Here is a 25,125-nt window from a genome sequence, read left to right on the forward strand (position 1 = left end):
CATGGCACTTATATGTCGAGGAAATTTTTTCGTCCATTGTGGCCCATATTTTAGTACAAGCCTCTTACAAACCGAAGCTTCTCTCAAAGAAGCCTCATGGTTTCGATAGGGAAACATGTCCCCCTTGTAATCACTGACTCTTTTCGCCTTGTATTTTCTTCTATGGGCAACATGGAACGATAGGATATCTGTGCTAGAATTTAAAATTATACAGGGTTCGTTTGGCCTTTTTATACACTTCAAATATATGCTCCAGTTCACAAAAATGGCCAGAACATTTATACATGTGTCCTTGGGTGCATGTTTAGGTCCCATGCCAGGAATGGGAACGAATTACAATCGTGCCCACGTCCTGGCTCGTCCTCAAACATTTGGAATCTCGGTTTTTAAATCCCTGTAAATCCTAAACTCACTAGAAAGTCATCAAAGGTGGCATGGTGTCACGTCATGGCACATATATGTCGTGGTAAAAACATTGTTCAATTTGGGCCAAGCTTTATTACAAACCTCTTACGAAAACTGGAGCTTCTCTCAAAGAAGACTCATGGTTCCGATAGGGAAACGTGTTCCCCTTGTGGGCAAAATGTAATTACTGCCTCTTTTCGCCTAGTATTTTCTTCCACGGGCAACATGGAACGACATGATATCTGTGTTGAAATTTAAACTTATTCATGGTTCGTTTGGCCTTTTTTATACACTAATTGAGTTTCCTAGGAATTTAATCTCCATAATTCAAATCTGAACTACAAATACAAGCTCCAGTTCATCAAAATGGCTAGAAAAATTATACATGTGTCCTTAGGTGCATGTTTAGGTCCCATGCCAGGAAGGGAACGAATTACAACCATACCGGTGTCCTGAATCGTCCTTAATTAAACATTTCAAATCTCGGTTTTTAAGTCCCCATAAATCCAAAACTCACCAGGAAGTCATCAAAGGTGGCATGGTGTCACATCATGGCACATATATTTCGTGATAAAAACATTGCCAATTTGGGCCAAGCTTTATTACAAACCTCTTACAAACCGGTGCCTGTCGTAAGAACCCTCGTGGTTTCGATAGGGAATTGTGTCCCCTTGTGGGCCAAACAATAATTGCTCCCTATTCTAGCCTCGTATTTTCTTCTACATGCAACACGGAACAACGGGAGATTCGCGCTGAACTTTGAAATTATTCTGGGTTCGTTTGACCTTTTTTATTCATTAATTGAGTTTTCTAGGCATTTCATGTCCATCATTCAAATCCGAACTACAAATACATGCTCTAGTGCACCAAAATGGCTAGAAAAAATGTACATGTTTCCTTGGGGTGCATATTTAGGTCCCATGGAATGAATGGGAACGAGTTCAACTATCTCGCTGTCCTGGCTTGGCCACAAACATTGTGAATCTCGGTTTTTAAATCTCTGTAAATCCAAAACTCACTAGGAAATCATGAAACTTGGCATGGTGTCACTACATGGTACATATAATTGTCCAATTTGGGTGAAGCTATATTACAAGCCTCTTACAAACTGGAGCCTGTCGCAACCCTCGTGGTTCCGGTAGGGAAACATGCCCCTCTTGGGAGCAAAACAATAATCGCTACATCTTCTCGCCTTAAACTTTGTTTTCTACAGGCAACATAGAATAAGAGGAGTGTCGGGCTGAAATTTGAAACCGTTCAAGGTTCGTTTGGCCATTGTATATATATTACTAATTACTAAGTTTTCTATGCATTTAATGTAGTCCATAATTCAAATTTGAAATACAAGCACTTGCTCCAGTGAAGCAAAATGGGTGGAAAATCATACATGTGTCATTGGGTGCATGTTTAGGTCTCATTTAAGGAATGGGAATGGATTACAAACTTGTCGTCATCCTGAAACATTGAGAATCTCGATTTTTAAATCCCAGTAAATAAAAACTCACCCAAAAAACATGAAACTTGGCATGGTTTCATGACATGGCACATATATGCCGTGGTAAAAAATCGTCCAATTTGAGAAGAGGCGCACACATTAGTACCCAACAAAGTCCTTTTTGAAACAAAAAGCTGACACATTAGTATCGCAAACGGTTGTATTATATTAACCGTGTCGAAATTTAACCATACTTGGTGGCGTGCGTGTAGCTGTTTGATTAGACGGTACGATCGCGAGAAGTCCGCCATGCAGGTTCAGCGGTACGCGTGCAAGCAGTCCGCTGCGCAAGCTTGACGTGACGCGTGCATCATGTCCACCTCGCAGTCGCAGGCTTGACGGGACATGTGTGAGCAGCAAGGCCGCCCATGCTCATCGGAAAGCGAGCTCTTTGACCTCCATGCACCAGCCACCGCCCGCCTCGCTCACAACTTCTCCATTAATGGGTTAACTAAAGCACCTGGACGGCGGGTGTTTGCTTGTGATCCCATGGCAGCATTTGCTTTGTTTGTGTTTTCAACTCGTATTCCGCCCTAATTTAAATTGCCACATAGGGCAACGAATAATACGACCACAAATAAAATGTCAACGGATAATATGACGACAAATTTACAATGGCGCAGATAATAATTGTCTTACATGCATATTCCGGATAATTCAAAATGCCACATGCGGCAAAGCCCGGAAGACACGGGGACAAGAGAAGAAGGAAATTGCAGACAACAATCTGGGTCGCTACTGTCTCTACTCGTCGATGGATCGCCGGGCGATGACATCCTCCAGATCCTTCTTCAATTCCTCACGACTTTGCTTGAAAGCAGCCACGGATTCCTCCACCTCCTGCTCGCGCTCGATCCGGAGCTTCCTCAAGTCACCCATAAGTTCCTCGACGACCGCTATCAGCGTCATCCCTGAGGCACTGCTCTGCTCATGCAGCATCTTCCAGCCGGCGGCCTCCTCCTCCTTCTCGGCGAGCACCTTGAGGAGTTTCGCATTGTCACCCATGAGTTGCTCGACGAGGCCGGCTGCCTTGTCAACCAAGGTATCGCTGATCTTGAGCTGCTTCATGAAGCCATCGACCAGCTCCTGCTACATAGTGACGCCAGCGAGAATGTCATCATTGCCAACGAAGGACTTTAGGAACGCCGCTCGTTGCAATGGCCGATGCCGCGAATGCGCTTGTGAGAGCCCTCGCATGCCCGTGAGAGCTCATTCGAGGGCTCCGCGATGCGCCGGGCCGGGACATCTCTGCTAAGGCTGCGGCTTCGCGGCGGGACCTCTCTAGTGCTTCCGCGGCCTTGGTCTTTGCTGCCTGGTTATATGTCCACCCAAAACTCCTCCGACCGGTCATGGCGGAACGACTTGACAAGAAAGACCAGTTTTGTGGGTGATCAGGAGAGGAACTATGAAGTAATTTTTGAGTGGGTAGTTTTTATAGCCCGGTGCTAAGTGTGAACACATATTAGTTTCATAGGTGTGAAAAGATTTGCAATTACTTATTGTGTTGTAATCTACAATGTGACGAGAAACATGGTCAAAATTTATTGATGGCAGAAGGTTGACCACATGGTTGCTCGCCGTTGAGTCGGCCACGACGGGCTCCGCTCTGGCGTCCCTGCGCGCTTTGCTCGCCGTTGAGGCAAATTTACAATGGCAATGGTTAATAATTCTTAATGATTGTCTTACATATTCAGGATAATTTAAAATGCCACATGCGGCAAGGCCCAGAACACTCACGACCTACATATGCATAGAATTATAATAAAATATAAGCTAAAAGGCTGAGTTGGCGGCCTTCCGATGATGGTCTTCTCGGACTCCATGATCATCATGGCACCCTTGTGGCCGTTCACTCCAAGTGTCCCGACCCACCTCTACCTACGGAGCTGCTAGCACTAGGAGGCTCTTGGGGCTGCTGGGCCTCTTCCAGAAGAGCTTGACAGCGTGTAATCGCACGCATGACAACTCCACAGAACCGCTCCATTTCCATGTCTCTACCTGGTAGCAAATTTCGTCCATCACCTGCATCCTCAAGATATCACGTTGGCGATGTTCTACTTCGTCGGGGACGTCAACTCCTCCAAGTATGTGCTCGAGCTTGGCCACCACATCATCGGGATCGAGGTTGACACGGCCGCCATGGGCAATGATGAAGCCACATGCTGCCTGTGTCTTGACTGAATCATTGAGGTCCTCTGCCCATTTCTTGCAGGGCATCAGGCTCTTGAGAGCACTGGTGATGGCGGCTCTTCGAGTGGGTCGTTGATCATGCAACCATGCATCTCTAGATCTTTCGCACGGTGGATGACAAACTGCCCATCACACCTCCTCTGCAATATGTTGATTGTACTCCCAAGGACTGTCACGCCGGTATCGCTGCCGATGGGCCATGGTGCCTGAACCGGCCGATGAAGATCGCGCTCCCCGACCTGCTCCGGCTCGTTCGCCTCGCTGAAGATGTAACTCAGGTAGGCGCCGACGTCAAAGCTTTGGTCATTGCCTGGCATGCATGGAATAACTAACGGTAGGTGAGGACTAGATCTGCGCAGAGTGTCACGGCGGTGCGTTGCCTCCTGGGTTATATGCAGCAAGCCGTTAGCTGGTGGCGGGAAACCGGTGAGGGAAGATGGGTGGATTTTACAATTCACCCATGTGGAGTGCGGGAAGCATTCACTGGAGCGCGGGAAGACTAAGTGGAGCACACACACAACCCGAGTACCGTATTTGGCGCCATGTGTTATTTATCACACAAGTGTTAACATAAGGAAATGTATGTGTAACTTACTAATCATCGCACACGAGTACTCGCAGACGCATCATGTGCGATAGTCCTAGCCACCGCAAGCAAGTAGTTTGCATTTCTCAAAGCTTTTTGTACACACAGAATCGCACACGAACTAACTGTATTAACCGTCTGTGTTGTAATTTCTCATTGCAAACAGTTCATCTGAGTCGGCTGTTTGCCACGTATCACACACATCTTGTTAAGTTGAACCGTTTCTATTGTGTTCGCTAATCAAAAACAGTTCATCCGAGTGAACCGTATGCCCTATATCACGAACATCTTGATCTGGCTAACCATTTCTGTTACACTCTCTAATAGCAAATAGTTCATTGGAGTGAAATGTGTATGCCGTAAATCGCACAAATATTGATATGGCTGCCTGTTTCTGTTGTTCTGTCTCAACGCAAACAGCTCGAGCGGGTTAACTGTGTGCCCTGAATCGTACACGCAACTACCGTTTCGCACATTTTTGACGGGTCTTTTACATCCCCGTTTGTGATTAATGCATCGCACACAGCTTCGTCAAAGGGTATCTGATCATGGTGTCGCGTTAGCCGCATCCTGTAGTAGTGTCTCTCAAACAACCCTGCAATCAAATACAAGAAATCTCTTCTGTCCCCAACACACCCAATACAATGGCAAATTGTATAGGTGCACTAGTTCGGCGAAGAGATGGTGATAAAAGCGTAATATGGATGGTAGAAATATATTTTATAATCTAAATAAATAAAAACAGCAAGGTAGCAAATAGTAAACGGGCACAAAAACGGTATTGCAATGCTTGAAAATGGGGCCTAGCGTCCGTACTTTCGCTAGTGCAATCTCTCAACAGTGCTAATCTAATTGGATCTTATAACCATCCCTCAACGTGCGATGAAGAATCACTCCAAAGTTCTTATCTAGTAGAGAACATAAGAAGAAATTGTTTGTAGCTATTATTTCCGATCGATCTATCCAAGAGTTCTTACTAAAATAACACCAAGTTATTCTTTCCGTTCGATCTATCAAGAGTTTGTACTAAAATAACAAAAGTTATTCTTTCCGATCGATCTATCAAGAGTTCGTACTAAAATAACACCAAAGAAAATGGATATTCATAATACTCAATCCAACACAAAGAACCTCAAAGAGTGCCCCAAGATTTCTACCGGAGACACAAAGACGAGAACATGCATCAACCCCTATGCATAGATTACCCCAATGGCACCTCAGGAATCCACGAGTTGACTGCCAAAACACATATCAAGTGAATCAATATGATACCCCATTGTCACCATGGGTATTCATATCAAGACATACATCAAATGCTCTCAAATCCATAAAAGTATTCAATCCGATAACAACGAAATCTCAAAGGGAAAAACTCAATTCATCACAACAAGATAGAGAGGGGGAAACACCATATGATCCGACTATATTAACAAAGCCTGCGATACATCAAGATCATGACATCTCAAGAACACGAGAGAGAGGGAGAGAGAGAGAGAGAGATTAAACACATAGCTACTGGTACAAACCCTCAGCCCCGAGGGTGGACTAATCTCTCATCATCATGGTGGCCGCCGGGATGATGAAGATGGCCACCGGTGATGATTTCCCCCTCCGGCGGAGTGCCAGAATGGGGTCTAGATTGGTTCTCGGTGGCTACTGAGGCCTGCGGCAGTGGAACTTATGATCTGGGGTTATTTCTGACAGCTTCTCTATTTATAGGATCTTTTGGCGTCTATTTCACGCGAAAATGGGCCTCGAGGTGAGCACAACCCACCGGGGCAAAGCCAGGCACGCCCTGGTGGGTTGTGCCCTCCTTGTGGCTCTTCTGACCCTCCCACAAAGCTTCGAGGGTCTCTTTTGTTCCAAAATAATCGTCAAAAAGGTTCTGCTCATTTGGAGAACTTTCATTTCTGCATAAAAAACAACACCACGGTAGTTCTGCTGAAAATAGCGTCAGTCCGGGTTAGTTCCATGCAAATCATACCAAAACCATATAAAATTGTTGTAAACATGTCATGAATACTTCATAAATTATAGATACGTTGGAGACGTATCAATTAGCAAGTGACCAAGAGAAGTTGTTATTATTTTTGTCAGAGGGAGAACGAAGGAGGTTAAAGTCTCCTCCAATAACAATAGGAATCGTGCAAGATTCAATCTTAGTAGATAACTCGTCAAGGAACAGGGAGGAACTACTAGGGAAAACCTTATACACAGAACATTAGCAGTAGCGCGGGCTAAAAACGCACGCTGGTGGAATTAGCAGCAGCCTGGTGTTTTAAACTGCGCTACAGATACAGTTATAGCAGTAGCGCGCCCGAGTACAAAAGTGCTACTACTAAAATTCCCACGGTTTAGCCGATAGGCTACACATAGTAGTAGCGATCTGCGTAGAACTGCGCTACCGCTACTTGTTTTGTAGCAGCGCGTTTACGAACAAAGGTGCTACTGCTAACGAAAATAAAATTAAATGGAAAGCAAATAAAAAAGAGAAGGAATAGCTGTAGCGCTTGTTAAGAAACGCGACCCATCGCTCCCCGCACACCCTCGACGCCGCCCCCGACCGCGACCTCGACCCCACCCCCGACACTGACCTCGACGCACCCCCTACATCGCTGCCCTCCGCCGTGCGCCCGCCGCCCCGACCCCGACCCCGTCGCCGACCTCGACGCCACGTGCCCCTCTCCCTAACTCCGCCGGCTCCAGAGGTGAGCACGCCCTCCTCCTCCTCCTCCCCTACGCCTGCCTAGCCAGGGTTCTTAGGGTTAAATTTCATACTTCATCTAATTAGTTAGGGTTCATCAAATTAGATTCTAATTACGGCAATAGTTGTTAAATAGAATTATTTTTAGATTTCATCGAATTAGTTAGGGTTAAACTTTAGAGTTCATCAAATTAGTTAGGGTTAAATTTTAGAGTTCATCAAATTAGTTAGGGTTAAATTTTAGAGTTCATCAAATTAGTTAGCGTTCATTACATTTTATAGTTCATCAAATTAGTTAGAGTTAAATTTTAGAGTTCATCAAATTAGTTAGGGTTCATTAAATTTTAGAGTTCATCAGTTAGTGTTAAATTTTAGAGTCCATCTAACTAGTTTTTTTACTGTTTTTAGTAAGCGTTTAATAGAATTAGTAAGAAAATTAATATAACTAGTTGAACTAGTTTATTTTTAGTAAAAACTAGTTTATTTTTATTCATAGTAAGTGCTTAATTGAACTAGTTGAGTTAATACAACTATTTTATTTTTAGTATGAAAATTAATAGAACTAGTTTACTTTTTTAGTTAAAGCAATTATTCCCACATCGACGTCGACGATGCCTATCCCGCGTCCTCGTCGTCGAGTCGGCGGAGGACACCTGCGTCACCAGATGGGTCATGTCCGGGACTGGGCTCCGCCGGGGTGGTACTGGGAGGTGCTACCTACCAGGGGCGCAGGTTGGTGAGGAGTCAGCCCGTCATTGACCCGAACCTTCTTTGGTGGCGGTCGCGTGGGCCAGTGACGGTCCAGAGGCTCGAGGACCCCGCGGAGGTGGTGCGTCACCGTGTCAGTGAGGAGGACGCGCACGTCCGTCGCTACTTGTTTGCGTTGGAGCACATGTTCTCCAATACCTGGCAGGTTCTTTAGGGATCTCACTGGAGCTATGATCCTGTGATGGTTCCTTCTCTGTGGGTGTCCACCGCCCGCGCCGATACCCGTCGTGCGCTAGGGTTTTAGTTGTATTAGTGATGTTATATGGATGATACTATTCGGGATGTATTAGTGATAATATTCGATGATGTACGGACGCATGAGATGATTTACTTTTGCTTATTGAATGCATGCTAATTTGAATACTTACTTATTTTACGATTTGGTTTTGCTTATTGAATGCTCATGTCAATATGAGTCCTATAAGATATTTTGAAGTGTATATCTTGTGTTGCTCAAATAGGATATGTGCTTGCCCAAGTGGCCAGTCATGTTTGCAGGTTACACCTCTAAGTGGCCTATGTTTTGACGGATTGTTGATTCATTTCCGTTCTGTAAAATTTCAGGCGCTCGATATGTCGTATTTTAGCAAAGCTCATGCCGGATTTTTCGTGAATTTTGGCATGACTTGTGCCAGAATATGTAGGAAATATCGAGTGTCCCGGATTTGTGTGTTGAGTATCCTGGTAGTTGTCTTCGATCGATTTTCAATTAATGTTTCAACTATGAACATAGGAAATGTCTGACGACGAAAAGGATTTCGGTATTTGCAAGTACTGCGAAGACGAGCGCGGCCTATGCGACGGAACCTTCCTAGATGATGATAGGAGCTTCAGCATCAAGCTGGACGAGAACTTTGAAGTGGATACAGTAAGTCACAATGGCAACTCTTTTTTCGTAATTAAGCATGACATCTCCTTCATTTGCTTCAACTTATAATTTATTTATTTTACTATTCTACTTGCATATCCCCTGCCATGCAAGAGTTTCTGTCTTGTATAAGATAGGTTTCAGTCGTACTATGGAGGTAAAGAAAGTTTACTTGACGAAGACCGAGCATGGTTATATTTTCCATGCAAAATTATACAAACGAAGACGACTACACCTATTTTGGATGCAAAACTTGGCGAGCACTATGCAAGACTTATGCATTTGAGCCTGATATGATTATCACCTTTGATATTCGTTCGGAAGATGATATTGAATGTAATACCGACATCTGGGTCGATGTGCAGACGCCTCCAGTTATACCATTATGTGAGTTTCTTGACCATATTTATGTCTTTGATATTGTTTATTCAAAAATAGTTGACAACTAATTTCAATTGTCAGCTTATTTCCGTTCAAGCAAACATGACCAGCGCTTGGTAGACTGGACCTACTACTGTCCCGGGGCTGAACTAAACTGCGAGGAGCTAAGTCATTATGTTTCATGGCTTCAGGATCTTGATACTGTGAAGACAAATTTTCTTCCTGCACTTAGAAATGTTAGTACTAAAAACGTGCGACCAATAGTGTTCGTACTGAACTACGGTCACATGTATTTAGGAAAGATGATAAGATTTTTACTATTTGTCCTCAGTTCATCTTTTGCATACATTATTTTTTAAGCTAAACTTCATTGCTAACTATGTTAATATACGATGTTCTTCAACAGGGACTCCCGATGAATGTTGTGCCTGATTGGATCGAGACTAAAGGTACCATGAATATTTTTAGCTTACGGCCAAGATATCCTACAATGCACTTTAGTGCATTCAGGATTTCTAATAGCAAGGAATGCTTAATAGTGAAAGACTGGAGCAAAATTGTGAATGATCGCAGAGAAGTACTAGGGGGCAGCAATTAGAAGCGCAACCCACGATTTGGAGACAGGTTCATATGCATGCTCCAACTTGATGAAGGAGAAGTGTTATACATGTTTTATGTTACTTTACCTGAGAGAGAGCAGCAGGAGTGATTAGCTAGCTAGAAATGAGTTTGAAGATGATGATGTGCTACACTATGACTATGATGATTAAATAGCTAGTATTAGTGGTAATGACTATGGTGATTATTATTAGCTAGTGTTGGTGGTGATTAGATAGCTACCGCAGCTAGTGTTGGTGGTGATTAGCTAGCTAGAATGATTTTGAAAATGATGATGTCACTAGTAGAAAAAGGGTCAAACGTGAAGCACATTAGTGTCGGTTTGAATTTGAGCCGGCACTAATGGTACCATTAGTGCCAGTTCGAACGGCTATGCATTAATGCCGGTTCGTGTTGAACCTTCAGCACCGGTTCGTGCCACGAACCGGTACTAAAGGGGTGATGGCAGGCTGGCGTTAGGCCGGGGCCCCACGATCACCTTTAGTACCGGTTCGTGTCACAAACCGGTAGTAAAGGGCTAACCTTTAGTACCGGTTTGTGCCACGAACCGGTACAAAAGGGGTCTGACCTATAGTACCGGTTTGTGACACAAACCGGCACTATAGGGCAATTTTCAAACTCTAACCCTCCCCCCCCCCCCGTGTGTTGCCATTTCAGTTCTGAAAAAATCAAAAGAAAATGATAAAAACTTCAAAAAATAAAATCCTTCGAGAGGTAGTTATATTACTACATCTACTAGTTACGAAAATTTGAAAACTTAAATTTGGACATGTTTTGCAAAAAGTGTAGGGAAAATGTAAAACGGCTATAACTTTTGCATACGATGTCGGAAAAAACATATAATATATCAAAAAATTCAGCACGAAAATCCGCATCCGATGGAGACCGCCTACGGCTTGTTTGCAATTTTTTAGAATCCTCAAATTCCAAAAGGAAAAAAAGATATGGTCAAATTTAAGTTTTTTTAAAAAAAATTGTTAAATCTGGTCAAACTACTTATTCAAGAAGTATTAATGTTACTACATAATTATTCAAGAATATTAGTGTTACTAAATAATTATTTCAATTTTTTGAATTTTGGTCAAATCTGGTCAAACTATGGTCAAACTGTGGTCAAACTGTGGTCAAACTATGGTCAAACTATGGTCAAACTTATTCAAGAAATATTAGTGTTACTAAATAATTACTGTTTTTTAGAATAATAGTTTCAAACTCAAACAGTGAAATGTGTGACTTCATGCTCAAGCTAAACTCCTGAGGGTTAATAGGATTGGCATCTTACTATTGTCAGGAAAAACAACAAGTGCAGACTTGGAAACGAAGGAGAATAGAACCCGAAAGTTAAGCGTGCTCAGGCTGGAGTAGTGAGAGGGATGGGTGACGGGTAGGGAAGTTATATGATTTGGAATGAGTGATCCACACTTGAGCAGTTAAGAGAGGTGATTAGAGACTACATCTCCAAATAATTCAGAAAAATTAAAAATCGAAAAAAATTCAAAAAAAAAACCTATAGTACCGGTTGGTAACACCAACCGGTACTAAAGGTCCCCCATACCAGGGCGCGAGCTCACGCCACGTGGTGGCACTTTAGTGCCGGTTCGTGCCGAACCGGTACTAAAGGGGGGGGCTTTAGTGCCCACCAATTAGTGCCGGTTATGGAACCGGCACTAAAGGCCCTTACGAACCGGTTTTAAAGCTCCGTTTTCTACTAGTGTGTGCTACACTATGACTATGGTGATTAAATAAATATTGTTGGTGGTAATGACAATGATGATGATTAAATAGCTTGTGCTGGCGGATTAGATTCAAGTGGAGGCAACATGTGGTGCACATCAAAAGTACTACTAGTCCAAACTAGATCAAGTTTGGATTAGTAGTATACTTTTGACATGCACCACATATTGCCTCCACTTGAACCTAATCCACCTCCATTTGACACACTGTTATGGACATAATGATATAAACCTCATAATTGGTATTGTACCAAAATTTGTATAATGACGTATAAATACACTAAAAATGAAAAAAAAAGAGTACTAGTAGTGATGGATAAAAACCACACTACAACTAGCTAGATTAGCAGCAGCGCGGGACAGAACAAGCGCTGCCGCTATGTGTCTTAGCAGTAGCGCTTGTCGCACGCGCTACTGCTAAGTAATAGCCGTAGCGCCTTATTGGTAGCGCGGCTGCCCATGCTACTAGTGGGCTTTAAACCCGCGCTACTACTAGGGTTTTCCCTAGTAGTGAGATAAGTGATATGTCTCCAACGTATCTAAATTTTTTTTATTGTTCCATGCTATTATATTATCTCTTTTGGATGTTTAATGTGCTTTATTATGCACTTTTATATTATTTTTGGGACTAACCTATTAACCGAAGGCCCGGTGCAAATTGCTGTTTTTTTGCCTATTTCGGTGGTTCGCAGAAAAGGAATATCAAACGGAATCCAAACGGAATGAAACCTTCGGGAGGATCTTTTTTGGAACAGACGCAATCCAGGAGACTTGGAGTGGAGGTCAAGGAAGCAACGAGGCGGCCACGAGGTAGGGCGGCATGCCCCCACCCTCGTGGGCCCCTCGTAGCTCCACCGACCTACTTCTTTCGCCTATATATATTCTTATACCCTGAAAACATCCAGGGGAGCCACAAAACCACTTTTCCACCGCCGAAACCTTCTGTACCCAAGACATCCCATCTGGGGACCTTTTCCGACGATCTTCCGGAGGGGGATTCGATCACGGAGGGCTTCTACATCAACACCATAGCCTCTCCGATGATGTGTGAGTAGTTTACCACAGACCTTCGGGTCCATAGTAATTAGCTAGATGGCTTCTTCTCTCTCTTTGGTTCTCAATACAAGGTTCTCCTCGATGTTCTTGGAGATCTATTCGATGTAATACTTTTTGCGGTGTGTTTTGTCGAGATCCGATGAATTGTGGGTTTATGATCAAGTTTATCTATGAACAATATTTGATTCTTCTCTGGATTCTTATATGCATGATTTGATATCTTTGCAAGTCTCTTTGAATTATCAGTTTGGCTTGGCCTACTAGATTGAACTTTCTTGCAATGGGAGAAGTGCTTAGCTTTGGGTTCAATCTTGCGATGTCCTTTCCCAATGACAGTAGGGGCAGCAAGGCACATATTGTATTGTTGCCATCGAGGATAACAAGATGGGGTTTATATCATATTGCTTGAGTTTATCCCTCTACATCATGTCATCTTGCCTAATGCGTTACTCTGTTCTTATGAACTTAATACTCTAGATGCATGCTGGATAGCGGTCGATGTGTGGAGTAATAGTAGTATATGCAGAACCGTTTCGGTCTACATGACACGGAAGTGATGCCTATGTTTATGATCATGCCTAGATATTCTCATAACTATGCGCTTTTCAATCAATTGCTCGACAGCAATTTGTTCACACACCGTAATATATGCTATCTTGAGAGAAGCCACTAGTGAAAAGATATGGTCAAATTTAAGTTTTTAAAAAAAAAATTGTTAAATCTGGTCAAACTACTTATTCAAGAAGTATTAGTGTTGCTAAATAATTATTAAAGAATATTAGTGTTACTAAATAATTATTTCATTTTTTTGAATTTTGGTCAAATCTGGTCAAACTATGGTCAAACTATGGTCAAACTGTGGTCAAACTATGGTCAAACTTATTCAAGAAATATTAGTGTTACTAAATAATTACTGTTTTTTAGAATAATAGTTTCAAACTCAAACAGTGAAATGTGTGACTTCATGCTCAAGCTAAACTCCTGAGGGTTAATAGGATTGGCATCTTACAACTGTCAGGAAAACAACAAGTGGAGACTTGGAAACGAAGGAGAATAGAACCCGAAAGTTAAGCATGCTCGGACTGGAGTAGTGATAGGGATGGGTGACTGGTCGAGAAGTTAGATGATTTGGAATGAGTGATCCACACTTGAGCAGTTAAGAGAGGTGATTAGAGACTAAAGCACCAAATAATTCAGAAAAATTAAAAATCGAAAAAAAAATCCAAAATTTTCAAAAAAAAAACCTTTAATACCGGTTGGTAACACCAATCGGTACTAAAGGTCCCCCATACCAGGGCGCGAGCTCACGCCACGTGGTGGCACTTTAGCGCCGGTTCGTGCCGAACCGGTACTAAAGGGGGGGGGCCTTTAGTGCCCACCAATTAGTGCTGGTTATGGAACCGGCACTAAAGGCCCTTACGAACCGGTTTTAAAGCTCCGTTTTCTACTAGTGTGTGCTACACTATGACTATGGTGATTAAATAAATACTTTTGGTGGTAATGACAATGATGATGATTAAATAGCTTGTGCTGGCGGATTAGATTCAAGTGGCGGCAACATGTGGTGCACATCAAAAGTACTACTAGTCCAAACTAGATCAAGTTTGGATTAGTAGTATACTTTTGACATGCACCACATATTGCCTCCACTTGAACCTAATCCACCTTCATTTGACACACTGTTATGGACATAATGATATAAACCTCATAATTGGTATTGTACCAAAATTTGTATAATGATGTATAAATACACTAAAAATGAAAAAAAAGAGTACTAGTAGTGATGGATAAAAAACACACTACAACTAGCTAGATTAGCAGCAGCGCTGGACAGAACAAGCGCTACCGCTATGTGTCTTAGTAGTAGCGCTTGTCGCACGCGCTACTGCTAAGTAATAGCCGTAGCGCCTTATTGGTAGCGCGGCTGCCCATGCTACTAGTGGGCTTTAAACCCGCGCTACTACTAGGGTTTTCCCTAGTAGTGAGATAAGTGATACGTCTCCAACGTATCTAAATTTTTTTTATTGTTCCATGCTATTATATTATCTGTTTTGGATGTTTAATGGGCTTTATTATGCACTTTTATATTATTTTTGGGACTAACCTATTAACCGAAGGCCCCGTGCAAATTGCTGTTTTTTGCCTATTTCGGTGGTTCGCAGAAAAGGAATAACAAACGGAATCCAAACGGAATGAAACCTTCAGGAGGATCTTTTTTGGAACAAACGCAATCCAGGAGACTTGGAGTGGAGGTCAAGGAAGCAACGAGGCGGCCACGAGGTAGGGCGGCACGCCCCCCACCCTCGTGGGCCCCTCGTAGCTCCACCGACCTACTTCTTTCGCCTATATATATTCTTATACCCTGAAAACATCCAGGGGAGCCACAAAACCACTTTTCCACCGCCGCAACCTTCTGTACCCAAGAGATCCCATCTGGGGACCTTTTCCGACGATCTTCCCGAGGGGGATTCGATCACGGAGGGCTTCTACATCAACACCATAGCCTCTCCGATGATGTGTGAGTAGTTTACCACAGACCTTCGGGTCCATAGTAATTAGCTAGATGGCTTCTTCTCTCTCTTTGGTTCTCAATACAAAGTTCTCCTCGATGTTCTTGGAGATATATTCGATGTAATACTTTTTGCAGTGTGTTTTGTCGAGATCCGATGAATTGTGGGTTTATGATCAAGTTTATCTATGAACAATATTTGATTCTTCTTTGGATTCTTATATGCATGATTTGATATCTTTGCAAGTCTCTTTGAATTATCAGTTTGGCTTGGCCTACTAGATTGAACTTTCTTGCAATGGGAGAAGTGCTTAGCTTTGGGTTCAATCTTGGGATGTCCTTTCCCAATGACAGTAGGGGCAGCAAGGCACATATTGTATTGTTGCCATCGAGGATAACAAGATGGGGTTTATATCATATTGCTTGAGTTTATCCCTCTACATCATGTCATCTTGCCTAATGCGTTACTCTGTTCTTATGAACTTAATACTCTAGATGCATGCTGGATAGCGGTCGATGTGTGGAGTAATAGTAGTAGATGCAGAACCGTTTCGGTCTACATGACACGGAAGTGATGCCTATCTTTACGATCATGCCTAGATATTCTCATAACTATGCGCTTTTCAATCAATTGCTCGGCAGTAATTAGTTCAGACACCATAATATATGCTATCTTGAGAGAAGCCACTAGTGAAAAGATAAGGTCAAAAACCAGTTTTTTTAAAAAAAATTGTTAAATTTGGTCAAACTACTTATTCAAGAAGTATTAATGTTACTACATAATTATTAAAGAATATTAGTGTTACTAAATAATTATTTCATTTTTTTGAATTTTCGTCAAATCTGGTCAAACTATGGTCAAACTGTGGTCAAACTATGGTCAAACTGTGGTCAAACTATGGTCAAACTTATTGAAGAAATATTAGTGTTACTAAATATTTACTGTTTTTTAGAATAATAGTTTCAAACTCAAACAGTGAAATGTGTGACTTCATTCTCAAGCTAAACTCCTGAGGGTTAATAGGATTGGCATCTTACTATTGTCAGGAAAACAACAAGTGCAGACTTGGAAACGAAGGAGAATAGAACCCGAAAGTTAAGCGTGCTCGGGCTGGAGTAGTGAGAGGGATGGGTGACCGGTCGAGAAGTTAGATGATTTGGAATGAGTGATCCACACTTGAGCAGTTAAGAGAGGTGATTAGAGACTAAATCACCAAATAATTCAGAAAAATTAAAAATAGAAAAAAATTCCAAAATTTTCAAAAAAAACCTTTAGTACCGGTTGGTAACACCAACCGGTACTAAAGGTCCCCCATACCAGGGCGCGAGCTCACGCCACGTGGTGGCACTTTAGCGCCGGTTCGTGCCGAACCGGTACTAAAGGGGGGGGCTTTAGTGCCCACCAATTAGTGCCGGTTATGGAACCGGCACTAAAGGCCCTTACGAACCGATTTTAAAGCTCCGTTTTCTACTAGTGTGTGCTACACTATGACTATGGTGATTAAATAAATACTGTTGGTGGTAATGACAATGATGATGGTTAAATAGCTCGTGCTGGCGGATTAGATTCAAGTGGAGGCAACATGTGGTGCACATCAAAAGTACTACTAGTCCAAACTAGATCAAGTTTGGATTAGTAGTATACTTTTGACATGCACCACATATTGCCTCCACTTGAACCTAATCCACCTTCATTTGACACACTGTTATGGACATAATGATATAAACCTCATAATTGGTATTGTACCAAAATTTGTATAATGACGTATAAATACACTAAAATGAAAAAAAGAGTACTAGTAGTGATGGATAAAAAAACACACTACAACTAGCTAGATTAGCAGCAGCGCGGGACAGAACAAGCGCTGTCGCTATGTGTCTTAGCAGTAGCGCTTGTCGCACGCGCTACTGCTAAGTAATAGCCGTAGCGCCTTATTGGTAGCGCGGCTGCCCGTGCTACTAGTGGGCTTTAAACCAGCGCTACTACTAGGGTTTTCCCTAGTAGTGAGATAAGTGATACGTCTCCAACGTATCTATAATTTTTTTATTGTTCCATGCTATTATATTATCTGATTTGGATGTTCAATGGGCTTTATTATGCACTTTTATATTATTTTTGGGACTAACCTATTAACCGAAGGCCCGGTGCAAATTGCTGTTTTTTTGCCTATTTCGGTGGTTCGCAGAAAAGGAATAACAAACGGAATCCAAACGGAATGAAACCTTCAGGAGGATCTTTTTTGGAACAAACGCAATCCAGGAGACTTGGAGTGGAGGTCAAGGAAGCAACGAGGCGGCCACGAGGTAGGGCGGCACGCCCCCCACCCTCGTGGGCCCCTCGTAGCTCCACCGACCTACTTCTTTCACCTATATATATTCTTATACCCTGAAAACATCCAGGGGATCCACAAAACCACTTTTCCACCGCCGCAACCTTCTGTACCCAAGAGATCCCATCTGGGGACCTTTTCTAACGATCTTCCGGAGGGGGATTCGATCACGGAGGGCTTCTACATCAACACCATAGCCTCTCCGATGATGTGTGAGTAGTTTACCATGTACCTTCGGGTCCATAGTTATTAGCTAGATGGCTTCTTCTCTCTCTTTGGTTCTCAATACAAATTTCTCCTCGATGTTCTTGGAGATCTATTCGATGTAATACTTTTTGCGGTGTGTTTTGTCGAGATCCGATGAATTGTGGGTTTATGATCAAGTTTATCTATGAACAATATTTGATTCTTCTCTGGATTCTTATATGCATGATTTGATATCTTTGCAAGTCTCTTTGAATTATCAGTTTGGCTTGGCCTACTAGATTGAACTTTCTTGCAATGGGAGAAGTGCTTAGCTTTGGGTTCAATCTTGCGATGTCCTTTCCCAATGACAGTAGGGGCAGCAAGGCACATATTGTATTGTTGCCATCGAGGATAACAAGATGGGGTTTATATCATATTGCTTGAGTTTATCCCTCTACATCATGTCATCTTGCCTAATGCGTTAATCTGTTCTTATGAACTTAATACTCTAGATGCATGATGGATAGCGGTCGATGTGTGGACTAATAGTAGTAGATGCAGAACCGTTTCGGTCTACATGACACGGAAGTGATGCCTATCTTTATGATCATGCCTAGATATTCTCATAACTATGCGCTTTTCAATCAATTGCTCGGTAGTAATTTGTTCACACACCGTAATATATGCTATCTTGAGAGAAGCCACTAGTGAAAAGATATGGTCAAAAACCAGTTTTTTTAAAAAATTGTTAAATCTGGTCAAACTACTTATTCAAGAAGTATTAATGTTACTACATAATTATTAAAGAATATTAGTGTTACTAAATAATTATTTCAATTTTTTGAATTTTGGTCAAATCTGGTCAAACTATGGTCAAATTATGGACAAACTGTGGTCAAACTATGGTCAAACTTATTCAAGAAATATTAGTGTTACTAAATAATTACTGTTTTTTAGAATAATAGTTTCAAACTCAAACAGTGAAATGTGTGACTTAATGCTCAAGCTAAACTCCTGAGGGTTAATAGGATTGGCATCTTACTATTGTCAGGAAAACAACAAGTGCAGACTTGGAAACGAAGGAGAATAGAACCCGAAAGTTAAGCGTGCTCGGGCTGGAGTAGTGAGAGGGATGGGTGACCGGTCGAGAAGTTAGATGATTTGGAATGAGTGATCCACACTTGAGCAGTTAAGAGAGGTGATTAGAGACTAAATCACCAAATAATTCAGAAAAATTAAAAATCGAAAAAAATTCCAAAATTTACAAAAAAAAACCTTTAGTACCGGTTGGTAACACCAACCGGTACTAAAGGTCCCCCATACCAGGGCGCGAGCTCACGCCACATGGTGGCACTTTAGCGCCGGTTCGTGCCGAACCGGTACTAAAGGGGGGGGCCTTTAGTGCCCACCAATTAGTGTCGGTTATGGAACCGGCACTAAAGGCCCTTACGAACCGGTTTTAAAGCTTCGTTTTCTACTAGTGTGTGCTACACTATGACTATGGTGATTAAATAAATACTGTTGGTGGTAATGACAATGATGATGATTAAATAGCTTGTGCTGGCGGATTAGATTCAAGTGGAGGCAACATGTGGTGCACATCAAAAGTACTACTAGTCCAAGCTAGATCAAGTTTGGATTAGTAGTATACTTTTGACATGCACCACATATTGCCTCCACTTGAACCTAATCCACCTTCATTTGACACACTGTTATGGACATAATGATATAAACCTCATAATTGGTATTGTACCAAAATTTGTATAATGACGTATAAATACACTAAAAATGAAAAAAAGAGTACTAGTAGTGATGGATAAAAAACACACTACAACTAGCTAGATTAGCAGCAGCACGGGACAGAACAAGCGCTGTCGCTATGTGTCTTAGCAGTAGCGCTTGTCGCACGCGCTACTACTAAGTAATAGCCATAGCGCCATATTGGTAGCGCGGCTGCCCGTGCTACTAGTGGGCTTTAAACCCGCGCTACTACTAGGGTTTTCCCTAGTAGTGAGATAAGTGATACGTCTCCAACGTATCTATAATTTTTTTATTGTTCCATGCTATTATATTATCTGTTTTGGATGTTTAATGGGCTTTATTATGCACTTTTATATTATTTTTGGGACTAACCTATTAACCGAAGGCCCGATGCAAATTGCTGTTTTTTTGCCTATTTCAGTGGTTCGCAGAAAAGGAATATCAAACGGAATCCAAACGGAATGAAACCTTCGCGAGGATCTTTTTTGGAACAAACGCAATCTAGGAGACTTGGAGTGGAGGTCAAGGAAGCAACAAGGCGGCCACGAGGTAGGGCGGCACGCCCCCCACCCTCGTGGGCCCCTCGTAGCTCCACCGACCTACTTCTTTCGCCTATATATATTCTTATACCCTGAAAACATCCAGGGGAGCCACAAAACCACTTTTCCACCGCCGCAACCTTCTGTACCCAAGAGATCCCATCTGGGGACCTTTTCCGACGATCTTCCGGAGGGGGATTCGATCACGGAGGGCTTCTACATCAACACCATAGCCTCTCCGATGATGTGTGAGTTGTTTACCACAGACCTTCGGGTCCATAGTTATTAGCTAGATGGCTTCTTCTCTCTCTTTGGTTCTCAATACAAAGTTCTCCTCGATGTTCTTGGAGATCTATTCGATGTAATAATTTTTGCGGTGTGTTTTGTCCAGATCCGATGAATTGTGGGTTTATGATCAAGTTTATCTATGAACAATATTTGATTCTTCTCTGGATTCTTATATGCATGATTTGATATCTTTGCAAGTCTCTTTGAATTATCAGTTTGGCTTGGCCTACTAGATTGAACTTTCTTGCAATGGGAGAAGTGCTTAGCTTTGGGTTCAATCTTGCGATGTCCTTTCCCAATGACAGTAGGGGTAGCAAGGCACATATTGTATTGTTGCCATCGAGGATAACAAGATGGGGTTTATATCATATTGCTTGAGTTTATCCCTCTACATCATGTCATCTTGCCTAATGCGTTAATCTGTTCTTATGAACTTAATACTCTAGATGCATGCTGGATAGCGGTCGATGTGTGGAGTAATAGTAGTAGATGCAGAACCGTTTCGGTCTACATGACACGAAAGTGATGCCTATCTTTATGATCATGCCTAGATATTCTCATAACTATGCGCTTTTCAATCAATTGCTCGGCAGTAATTTGTTCACACACCGTAATATATGCTATCTTGAGAGAAGCCACTAGTGAAAAGATAAGGTCAAATTTAAGTTTTTTTAAAAAAAATTGTTAAATCTGGTCAAACTACTTATTCATGAAGTATTAATGTTACTAGATAATTATTAAAGAATATTAGTGTTACTAAATAATTATTTCAATTTTTTTAATTTTGGTCAAATCTGGTCAAACTATGGTCAAACTGTGGTCAAACTATGGTCAAACTGTGGCCAAACTATGGTCAAACTTATTGAAGAAATATTAGTGTTACTAAATATTTACTGTTTTTTAGAATAATAGTTTCAAACTCAAACAGTGAAATGTGTGACTTCATGCTCAAGCTAAACTCCTGAGGGTTAATAGGATTGGCATCTTACTATTGTCAGGAAAACAACAAGTGCAGACTTGGAAACGAAGGAGAATAGAACCCGAAAGATAAGCGTGCTCGGGCTAGAGTAATGAGAGGGATGGGTGACCGGTCGAGAAGTTAGATGATTTGGAATGAGTGATCCACACTTGAGCAGTTAAGAGAGGTGATTAGACACTAAATCACCAAATAATTCAGAAAAATTAAAAATCGAAAAAAAAAATTCAAAATTTAAAAAAAAACCTTTAGTACCGGTTGGTAACACCAACCGGTACTAAAGGTCCCCCATACCAGGGCGCGAGCTCACGCCATGTGGTGGCACTTTAGCGCCGGTTCGTGCCGAACCGGTACTAAGGGGGGGGGGCCTTTAGTGCCCACCAATTAGTGCCGGTTATGGAACCGGCACTAAAGGCCCTTACGAACCGGTTTTAAAGCTCCGTTTTCTACTAGTGTGTGCTACACTATGACTATGGTGATTAAATAAATACTGTTGGTGGTAATGACAATGATGATTATTAAATAGCTTGTGCTGGCGGATTAGATTCAAGTGGAGGCAACATGTGGTGCACATCAAAAGTACTACTAGTCCAAACTAGATCATGTTTGGATTAGTAGTATACTTTTGACATGCACCACATATTGCCTCCACTTGAACCTAATCCACCTTCATTTGACACACTGTTATGGACATAATGATATAAACCTCATAATTGGTACTGTACCAAAATTTGTATAATGACGTATAAATACACTAAAATGAAAAAAAGAGTACTAGTAGTGATGGATAAAAAACACACTACAACTAGCTAGATTAGCAGCAGCGCGGGACAGAACAAGCGTTGTCGCTATGTGTCTTAGCAGTAGTGCTTGTCGCACGCGCTACTGCTAAGTAATAGCCGTAGCGCCTTATTGGTAGCGCGGCTGCCCGAGCTACTAGTGGGCTTTAAACCCGCGCTACTACTAGGGTTTTCCCTAGTAGTGAGATAAGTGATACGTCTCCAACGTATCTATAATTTTTTTATTGTTCCATGCTATTATATTATCTGTTTTGGATGTTTAATGGGCTTTATTATGCACTTTTATATTATTTTTGGGACTAACCTATTAACCGAAGGCCCGGTGCAAATTGTTGTTTTTTTGCCTATTTCAGTGGTTCGCAGAAAAGGAATATCAAACGGAATCCAAACGGAATGAAACCTTCGCGAGGATCTTTTTTGGAACAAACGCAATCCAGGAGACTTGGAGTGGAGGTCAAGGAAGAAACAAGGTGGCCACGAGGTAGGGCGGCACGCCCCCCACCCTCATGGGCCCCTCGTAGCTCCACCGACCTACTTCTTTCGCCTATATATATTCTTATACCCTGAAAACATCCAGGGGAGCCACAAAACCACTTTTCCACCGCCGCAACCTTCTGTACCCAAGAGATCCCATCTGGGGACCTTTTCTGACGATCTTCCGGAGGGGGATTCAATCACGGAGGGCTTCTACATCAACACCATAGCCTCTCCGATGATGTGTGAGTAGTTTACCACAGACCTTCGGGTCCATAGTTATTAGCTAGATGGCTTCTTCTCTCTCTTTGGTTCTCAATACAAAGTTCTCCTCGATGTTCTTGGAGATCTATTCGATGTAATACTTTTTGCGGTGTCTTTTGTCGAGATCCGATGAATTGTGGGTTTGCGATCAAGTTTATCTATGAACAATATTTGATTCTTCTATGGATTCTTATATGCATGATTTGATATCTTTGCAAGTCTCTTTGAATTATCAGTTTGGCTTGGCCTAATAGATTGAACTTTCTTGCAATGGGAGAAGTGCTTAGCTTTGGGTTCAATCTTGCGATGTCCTTTCCCAATGACAGTAGGGGCAACAAGGCACATATTGTATTGTTGCCATCGAGGATAACAAGATGGGGTTTATATCATATTGCTTGAGTTTATCCCTCTACATCATGTCATCTTGCCTAATGCGTTACTCTGTTCTTATAAATTAATACTCTAGATGCATGCTGGATAGCGGTCGATGTGTGGAGTAATAGTAGTAGATGTAGAACTGTTTCGGTCTACATGACACGGAAGTGATGCCTATCTTTACGATCATGCCTAGATATTCTCATAACTATGCGCTTTTCAATCAATTGCTCGGCAGTAATTTGTTCACACACCATAATATATGCTATCTTGAGAGAAGCCACTAGTGAAACCTATGGCCCACGGGTCTACTTTACATCATATAAGTTTCCGATCTACAATTCTAGTTTACTATTTATTTTGCAATCTTTACTTTCCAATCTATACAACAAAAATACCAAAAATATTTATCTTATTATCTTTATCAGATCTCACTTTTGCAAGTGGCCGTGAAGGGATTGACAACCCCTTTATCGCGTTGGTTGTAAGGTTCTTATTTGTGTGTGCAGGTACTAGGCGACTTGCATGTAGTCTCCTACTGGATTGATACATTGGTTCTCAAAAACCGAGGGAAATACTTACACTACTTTGCTGCATCACCCTTTCCTCTTCAAGGGAAAACCAACACATGCTCAAGAGGTAGCAAGAAGGATTTCTGGCGCCGTTGCCAGGGAGATCTATGCTCAAGTCAAGACATACCAAGTACCCATCACAAACTCTTATCCCTCGCATTACATTATTTGCCATTCGCCTCTCGTTTTCCTCTCCCCCACTTCACCTTTGCCGTTTTATTCGCCCTTTTTCCATTCGTCTCTTTCCGCTTGCCTTTTGTGTGTTTGTTCTTAGTACGTTTTGTTGCCATCATGTCTGAAACTAGGGAGGTAATCATTGAAAAGAATAGTAGTAACGATCGGGAAACGTTGATTCTTTTGATTATCCTCATGAAGAACCTACTATTTTACACACTAAAAAGTTTCGGATCGGTAGTGGTAATATTATTGGAAAAGCAGTTATTCAAGATTTCTTTACTTGCGCCGGTGCTTTGCCCACCATGAGCGGGTCTATTATTCATAAAACCAGTATTCTTGCGGATGCTATATCTTTGCTCGTGGTTGAACTTGAAAGACAGTTTATCCACATGCATCCTTGCATATAGAGAATTTTTCTAGAATTTTCTAATATTAAGCATTCTTCTGTTAAGCGAGTAGCTACCACCTTTTTAACTCATGAGTTCAGATTTATAATAAAAGAGGCCAAGGAAATTTTTGCGCATTATAGGGTCGACGCCGGCCGTCCTCCCATAGAAGCAATCCTTTTCTATCAAGAAGACATAATGCGCTTACGATCTTTAGATCATGTTGCTTTTAATGAAAACCTTAGAAAAAAGGTTCCTACCAATTTTCTAGTTGACAGGATTTCTGAAATTAATGATAATTTTGCTATCCAGAACAATGGGTTAGGTTTCTCCCTTGAACAAAGGCTCATGACTTTTTCCCAAAAGAATGCTTATAATGATGAATTGGTTGCGCAATATGAGGGGCCAAAGGAGGAACCGATACTTCTTGAGCTTGATCTTGGGGACTTTTTGTCCCATTAATTTAGCCCTTTTGATTACTTTTGCTTGCCACAAAGAAAACTTGCTGCTGAACGTAGGGAGTATGAGATGAGTTTTCGTGATTTGCCTTATCATTATCATGGCAATACCTAGATATATTCTTGTTTTATGCCTAGCTAGGGCCGTTAAACGATAGCGCTTATTGGGAGGCAACCCAAATTTATTTTTGTTCCTGCTTTTTGTTCCTGTTTAGTAATAAATAAA

General features: G+C 41.9%; 1 pseudogene; it reads right to left on the bottom strand.

Moving 5' to 3' along the window:
- Nucleotides 1–4,116: 4,116 nt before the first annotated feature.
- LOC147976867 (uncharacterized) overlaps nucleotides 4,117–25,125 on the bottom strand; it is a 37,341-nt pseudogene continuing 16,332 nt past the window's right edge.

The sequence above is a fragment of the Triticum urartu genome, chromosome 4A (assembly GCF_056163025.1).
Source record: "Triticum urartu cultivar PI428250 chromosome 4A, HENAU_Tu73, whole genome shotgun sequence".
Lineage (NCBI taxonomy): Eukaryota > Viridiplantae > Streptophyta > Magnoliopsida > Poales > Poaceae > Triticum > Triticum urartu.